This window comes from Rhinoderma darwinii, chromosome 2 (assembly GCF_050947455.1).
Source record: "Rhinoderma darwinii isolate aRhiDar2 chromosome 2, aRhiDar2.hap1, whole genome shotgun sequence".
Lineage (NCBI taxonomy): Eukaryota > Metazoa > Chordata > Amphibia > Anura > Rhinodermatidae > Rhinoderma > Rhinoderma darwinii.
Window position 1 is genome coordinate 260,352,804 of NC_134688.1, and position 7,851 is coordinate 260,360,654.

Consider the following 7,851-nt stretch of genomic DNA (forward strand, 5'->3'; position numbering starts at 1 on the left):
AAAAAAACAAACCCTCTAAGGTGTACATAGCCTTTAAATATATATGTTGTGACTTACTGTATATGCTGTACTTACAATTAGGCTATGTTCACTCAGTGAGGGTTTGCACTAGGCAGATCTGGTGAGGATTTTCAGGGTACACTTGGGTTTCTGCTGTGGATTCGCACATGGATTGGCTCCATTGAAGTTTCATTTTGCTATATTCAACAAACCCGGAGAAGCAAATGTTGCTTCTCAGAGTCTTAGAATGGTTATCTTACCATCTCCAAAAAAATGTGAAATTCCAGATTCTACAGTGAAAAGGATTATTTACAAATGGAGAGCCTTCAATGACAGTTGCGAATTTTCCCAGGAGTGGGCATCCCAGCAAATTCAGTCTAAGGTCAGATCGTTTAATCCTCAGAAATTTAAAGAAAAATTCAATAGCTACATCACGTGACCTACAGTCATCTGTAAGCACATTTAATGTTTATGTTGATAACAACACATTAAATGCTGGAGATGTTTAGTAATCATGCACAGCGCCATGTTAGGTCGAAAACTAAACACAGCGTGTTACCACAAACACCTCAGTGACCTCATCACAAACACTTGGGGGAAAAGGGGGTAATGATTGGAGCTTATTTTGCATCCATACGAACCGGTAAACTTGCAGTCAAAGAACTCCTCTTTATACCAGAATATTCTTGAGACAAATGTGGGGCCATCTGTTAAAGCGGAGCATGTGAATGGGGTATAAAATAGCCCATTCGCCTGCATGCTGGTGGAATTGCTGCAGATTCTGTCCGGATCCTGTCCAGAATCCAGACAGGATCCACATGGGTAAATGCCCTAATTGTTCGTGTTGTGGGTGAGCTGAACACTACATTTATTTTACAATGGCCTTATTGTTCACAGTAAATTAAGAACTTTCTTAAAAATTCACCTTAACTAGTATTCTGCATCAGCTCATAGTAAGGGGCACATGCTGAAACACATGCACAGCATTTATAGCAGCTCATTGGGATAAACTAGGACTAATGTTTTGATTAGGACACATTCTCACTGCTTAATTACTCTTCTATTATTGACTGTCCTTTAATATGGTAAAAGTAAGTCATTAACATAGCACTGGGGATGCTGCCAATTGGTTTAGTTTCTGGAATACATAAAAATGGATGTTCTAGAAATTTGCTGTTACATAAAATTTTAGGCATGTGATTGAAGGACAGGTTACTGACCTTACAGCGAGCGGTCTGATAAAATCACCAGACTGATATTCAGAAAATTTAGTAACTGACATGTTGGACATTTCTGAATGGAGTATAGGTTACTCACCTTACAGAAGCAGCTTGTGATATGCAAAGTGCAATGACCTCTTTCTGCGAGGCGACAAGGCCACAATTCTGCAACTAAAAATTTAAAGTACAGTACTAAGTATAGATCTCAGAATGCAGTCATTTTTACTATTTTAGTACTGTGATACCAGCCAGAATAGAAGTGATTTTACAAAGTTGTTTCTCGAGAATAACAAATTATACATAATTATAAATTATTTAGGACGTTGTAGATAATCATGTTTAATAGATGTTCTGGTGTTCCTTTCCTAGAAAAGCAGTGTGCCTCCATATGGATAAGTACTCATTCTCCATTCTACTTTCTGCTGTCAGCAAAACTTTTAGGAGAAATGGTAATAAATTATAGGGAAGATGTGCAGCAGTGACGCAAACACCGGGGAGGGGGGCGGAAAGAGCTTTTCTGATGGGTCTGGACAACCCCAGATCTCTATGACTCATTAAACCGTTAATGACCGCAAATACGCCTGTTCACGGCGGCCACTAATGGTCTTTGTTCCGATGCATATGCCTTTTCACAGCGCTGCAATAAATAAATAGAGCAGGGAGCCATTAAATCTTCCTGCTCTGGGAGCAGCACTGCTCGACCCGGCGAGATCGATATCAATATCGATCTCGCCATTTTAACCCCTCAGATGCGGCGCTCAATAGCGAGTACCGCATCTGAGTGGTTTTGAAGAGAGGGAGGGAGCTTCCTCTCTCACCCCACCGGCATCCTGCGGTGGTTTCTATGGCCTAATAATACCCTGCCACTAGTTATGCCTGCTAGGCCATGGCAGACGCATGGCCTAGCAGGTGCCTGTCCGTTTTACACGGACAGGCACTAATACAATGCAATACAAAAGTATTGCAGTGTATTATAAGTGCGATCGGAGGATCGCATAGTGAAGTCCCCTGGTGGGACTAGTAAAAAAGTAAAAAAAAAGTTTAATGAAGTTAATAAAAAAAAATAAGTGAAAAAAAAATGAAAAACACATTTTCCCCTTATGAAATGCTTTAATATTAAAAAAACAATAACGTAACGACCCCAACTATAAAGTTATTACATTATTTAACCCATAAGATGAACGTCGTAAAAAATAAATTAAGAAACAATGCAAAAATTGCTGTTTTCTGTGAATCCTGCCTTAAATAAAAATGTGATAAAAAGTGATCAAAAAGTCGCATCTACTCCAAAATGGTACCAATAAAAACAGCAAGTCTCATACAACTGCATCGGTGGAAAAATAAAAAAGTTATGGCTCTTGAAATATGGAGACACAAAAACAAATAATTTTGAAAAAAAAAAGTGTTTTTACTCTGTAAAGTAGTGAAACATACAAAATCTATATAAATTTGGTATCGTTGCAATCATAACAACCCACTGAATAAAATTATTGTGTTATTTATACCACACGGTAAACGGCGTGAATTTAGGACGGAAAAAAGTGTGGCGAAATTGCTGTTTCTTTTCTATTCCCCGCCAAAAAAAGTTGATAAAAGTTAATCAATAAATTCTATGGACCCCAAAATGGTGCTATTAAAAAACACAACTTGTCCTACAAAAAACAAGACCTTATACAGCTATGTCGACGCAAAAATAAAAAAGTTATAGCTCTTGGAATGCGACGATGGAAAAACGTAAAAAATAGCTTGGTCATCAAGGCCTAAAATAAGCTGGTCACTAAGGGGGTCTGGAGTCTAAATTAATAATGAGGTCTTGTCTGAGGTGTATATTTTACTTTTGGGGTCTAAGGTCTATTTTGGTGTCTAATCTGAGTTTTGATGCCCACACTGCTCCAATCCTACCATTTTTTTCACCCCCCCAGATTTTATTACTGGGAGCAGCAATCAGCAGATCCTGAAGAGGAGAAGAGCATACAAGTGTGGACTGCAGTGTAGAAAGAGGGAGCCTGACAAGTGCAAGTACGGACGACTGACAAGTGTCGGATGGAGCGTGGCTACTCGCAAAAAATTATTAATTAACAGCACCCCAGAGTCTGGGCAACGTAGTGTGGTGCATGCCTCCCTTTGGACTTGGTCCATCCGGTCCAATGATGAACTGTAGACAGCACAAAAATAAAAAATGGAAACCAGCACTCAAGGCAAACGCGAATGTAATCCACTTATGCAACGTTATGGCTAGATCACAGCATTTTTTAAGCATGCCAAACACTAAAACATATATACAAATTGATGACATCATCAAACAGTAAATAACAAAAGTATCACAATCTTAAAAATATTATTGGCTGTATCTCATCATTGTATCAATACAAGTGATCATATCGGTATTATACAGTATGTAACATACACATATGATAGATTCACAATTTAAAACAATGAAAAGCTGTTTCTGTCACAACAGTGGGGAATGTGGACCCACTGGGCCACTCCGCTGTAACAGAGTAGCAGCTGGCCAATCAAATATATATATTAGTCACTTGGTCAAGGGTACCTGGATGGCAGGCTGGTGCCAGATAGCTGGAAACTGGCTTGTGCTGGATTATCGAAAAATGGCTTGCGCTGGATTATCAGAAGTTAGCTTGTGTTGGATAATCAGACTTGTCGCGGACACCGGACACGGATACTGAAGTCGTCACAGACACCGGAGACAGATACTGAAGTCGTCACAGACACTGGATTTGACACGGACACCGGACACGAATACTAAACTCGTCACGGACACTGGATGCAGGAACAGACTATGCAACCTTTGCAGACTAACACAAGGTTAGCAACAACATGGCTCAGGCACTTAGGAAGTGGGCAGATTTCCTTAAAAAGTCTAGGGTGTGCTGGGATAGGTTGGGAGCAATATTACTTGTTTTTGTTTTTGATTTGGTTCAAACCACGATAATCGATACAAGGCCGGCGCGATTCACCTTTCCTTTCCACAAAGAAGGATCTCGTTCCGACAGGAGAAGTTGATTTTCTGACAAACCCCCTCGGGGTTCACATTGAAGTATGTCAACATGGCTTTGGTTTCAGGCAGAGCGGGAGGATATACCCATCCACGAGGAGCTGAAGTCTCAGGAAGAAACTCAATCGAACAGTCGTAAGGACGATGGGGAGGCAGGATCTCAGCCATCTTCTTGCTGTAAACATCCGCATAACAGGAATACTGTGGAGGCAGACCAGGCAGTAATTGAGGCACCAGAGATTGAACAGGATGAACCTGCAGCAGACAAAGCTATAGACATCGGGTTCCTCACTGGAGAATTTCTCCGGAAATTCCAGTCGAGGACAAGAGCGTGTTGGCGAAGCTATGCTAGTCCTAGCAGGATTGGGCTAATAGCCTTAGGCAGAACATAAAAGGCTATCTGTTCAGAGTGTAGTACCCCCACCTGTAACCCTAAAGGTTCTATGATGGAGAGAATTGGATCTAGCAATGGTTGACGATTCACGGAAGCTACCGCTAGGGGTTTCTCCAGAGGAGTCGTGGGCAAGTGGAGACGGTCTACTAAGGCCTGATGAATGAAGTTTGCAGGCGCTCCAGAGTCCAGATAAGCGGAAACAGAATGCGATTCTTCACCTGAGGAGATTTTTACAGGAATTGAGAGTTTAGGAGAGAATTTTGCAGAAGGCATCAGTCCACCTAGGGTAGTCTCTTCTATCAACCCTAGGTGCTTGAGTTTCCCGGCTTCTGGGGACATTGGCGCACAAAATGACCCTTGCAGTCACAGTACATACATAACCAGCAGAATGACTGCGCTGCCGCTCCTGGTCAGACAGTCTGACTCTGCCCACTTGCAGGTACAACAGCAGAAGAACCTAGCAGGGGTCTTTGAAAATTAGGTGCCAGTCTGTTGGACCTTCTCTCTCTGAGAACCTTTTTTTAACGCTCTCAGAACCTCATATCAATGCATGTAGCCAGAAGAATCAGGGCATCTAGGGTAGAAGGTTGCCACCAAGGCATGGTAGTTCCAAACAAACTCCGCTGCCAAAGTACGGAACTATATGGCATACTCTCCTACCATCGATTCCCCTTGGGGGAGTGTCAGAAGCAGAGCAGCCCCTCAAAACATACGGCCCGGTTCCTCAAACACTATGCAAAAGGTATAAATTAACAGCTGCAGATTGGAAGACTCCAGCCCCTCATGTTCCCAGATAGGAATTGCCCATGCCAAAGCTTTGCCCGACAGTAGGGAGACAATGAAGGCTACTTTGGTCTGATCAGATGGGAACAGATGTGCATGCAGCTTGAAATTGATTTTTCACTGGTTTAGGAAGCCACAACAGGTTCTTGCATCTCTATCGTAATGAGGTGGAAGTGGCAAATAAATTCTGGCCCTAAAACTGACTGGAGTTATAACTGGTTGAGGAGTAGAAGGAGCAGCAACTTGAGAATTAGTCAGGGGAGCAATAGAAGCAAAGTCCAGGGGTTTGGCAATGGAATTAACCGCTTGCAGAAGCTGATCCTTGCTTGATCGGAGATCTTGCATGTCCACTTGCTTGGCTTGAACTGCCGTCTTGGGTTGACCAGCAGGATCCATAGCCTGAGCAAACTGTCACAACTGTGGGGCATGTGTACCCACTAGGCCACTCCACCGTAACGGAGTAGCAGCTGGCCAAACAAATACGTATATCAGTTACTTTGTTGACGGTACCTGGATGGCAGGCTCGTGCATGATAGCTGGAAACTGGCTTGTGCCGGATTATCAGAAACTGTCTTGTTCTGGAATATCGGAAACTGGCTTGTGCTGGATTATCGGAAACTGGATAATGCTGGATTCTCGGACTTGTCATGGACAGCGGACACTGAAGTTGTCATGTACACTGGATTTGACACAGACACCGGACACGGATACTGAAGTCGTCACGACCACTGGACTGGACACGGATACTGAAGTTGTCACGGACACTGGACTTGACACGGACACGAATACTGAAGTCGTTACGGACACTGGACTTGACACTGGATACGGATACTGAAGTTGTCATGGACACAGGAACAGACTATGGAACCTTTGCAGACTAACACAATGTTAGCAACAACATTGCTCAGGCACCATGGAAGTGGGCAGAGCTCCTTAAAAAGTCCAGGGTGTGCAGGGATAGGTTGGGAGCAATATTCCTGGTGATCATGCTGGACCTTTAAGAACGGGGACGAGCGACCTACGGGCACAGGTCGGAGGAGAGAGCAGAACGCGTCGGGAGGGAGACATTGGCGGAGATCCTGAGTCCTGCGGTTGTGGCTGCCGATAAGAGAGGAATGCCGGAGGTGAGCAACCGCGGGCATGACAGTTTCTCACCTCAGTTGTTGATAACAATTGTTATTAAATCTGATGAAGGAAGATACAGAGATGTATCTTCCACCGACTTGTTGATAATTTGTTGTGTTTCTTCGCCAGTGTTTGCAATTCCTTCATCAAATTTGATTAAAATGAAATGGAAAACCGAATCCAAAAGACTTATATCCTTGGAGTTACACCTTAATACTTTGAATATCATTGGACACAGAAGATACCTAGAGGGCTCAGGTCCCCTTAACGTTCAAACCTATTTCCGTATAAACCTCTTTTCTGTTTCTAAGCTTGAATTGATTTCCAACAAATATTCATTGAACATCATACTGTTTAAAGGCTATAGACACTTTTCGGCATTTTTTTTTAAATTATTGCATTGGCTGTATTGTGTGCTAAGAAAAACACTTTTACAATTGGTTGTTATTAAAAATTGTGCTCTGTTCTGCTACTGCAGTCTGTATGTATTCTAGTACATAGCAGCCTGCAGAATCCTGTTCACATTGAAATCCATCAGATTGTTCTTCTAAAGGCTCATTCTCTAGCCCCTTTCTCTCCCCTCCTAAACCATCTGCAAAGCTGATCTCATTGGTTGACACCTGGAGCATGCGCATATTCTATTTCGGTTATCTGTATTAGCGGTTACTATACTATAGACCTGCACACTCTGTAATTCCCCTAAGAACATCTGCTCGATTAAGATATCCGACCTGAATAGTTATCAACAAAAAGGTGGTTAGTTACTGATCATTGACAGAAACCTGTTATTACTATAGGGAACCCACTTGTCCACCTATCTTTATACAAGTATTTTTTTTTACTTACTGTATGATACCCGTCTGATCACTTGTATTGATACAATGGTAAGATACAGGCAATAATATTTTAGGATTGTGATACATTCGTTATTTATGTTCAAATGTTGTAATGTTGTAAATATGATTATTTATTTGCCCTCTGGCCTTTTGTGGTTACATATGACCTTTGACACCATTTTGCCTTCCAATGTCTCTGTTTGATAATTGTTATCAATTTATATAAATATGCATTACTGCTAAATCTACTTACAATAGGGAGGTTATATATATATATATATATATATATATATATATATATATATATATATATATAATTTTAAAAAAAATTATATATATATATATATATATATATATACATACATACATATACTGTGTTCGTATTTGGGATGCTTGAAGAAAGCTGTGATATAGCCAAAATTTTGAATTTCTGGATTAAATACACGTTTGCATTGAAATAGTGAGTGCTGCTCTCTT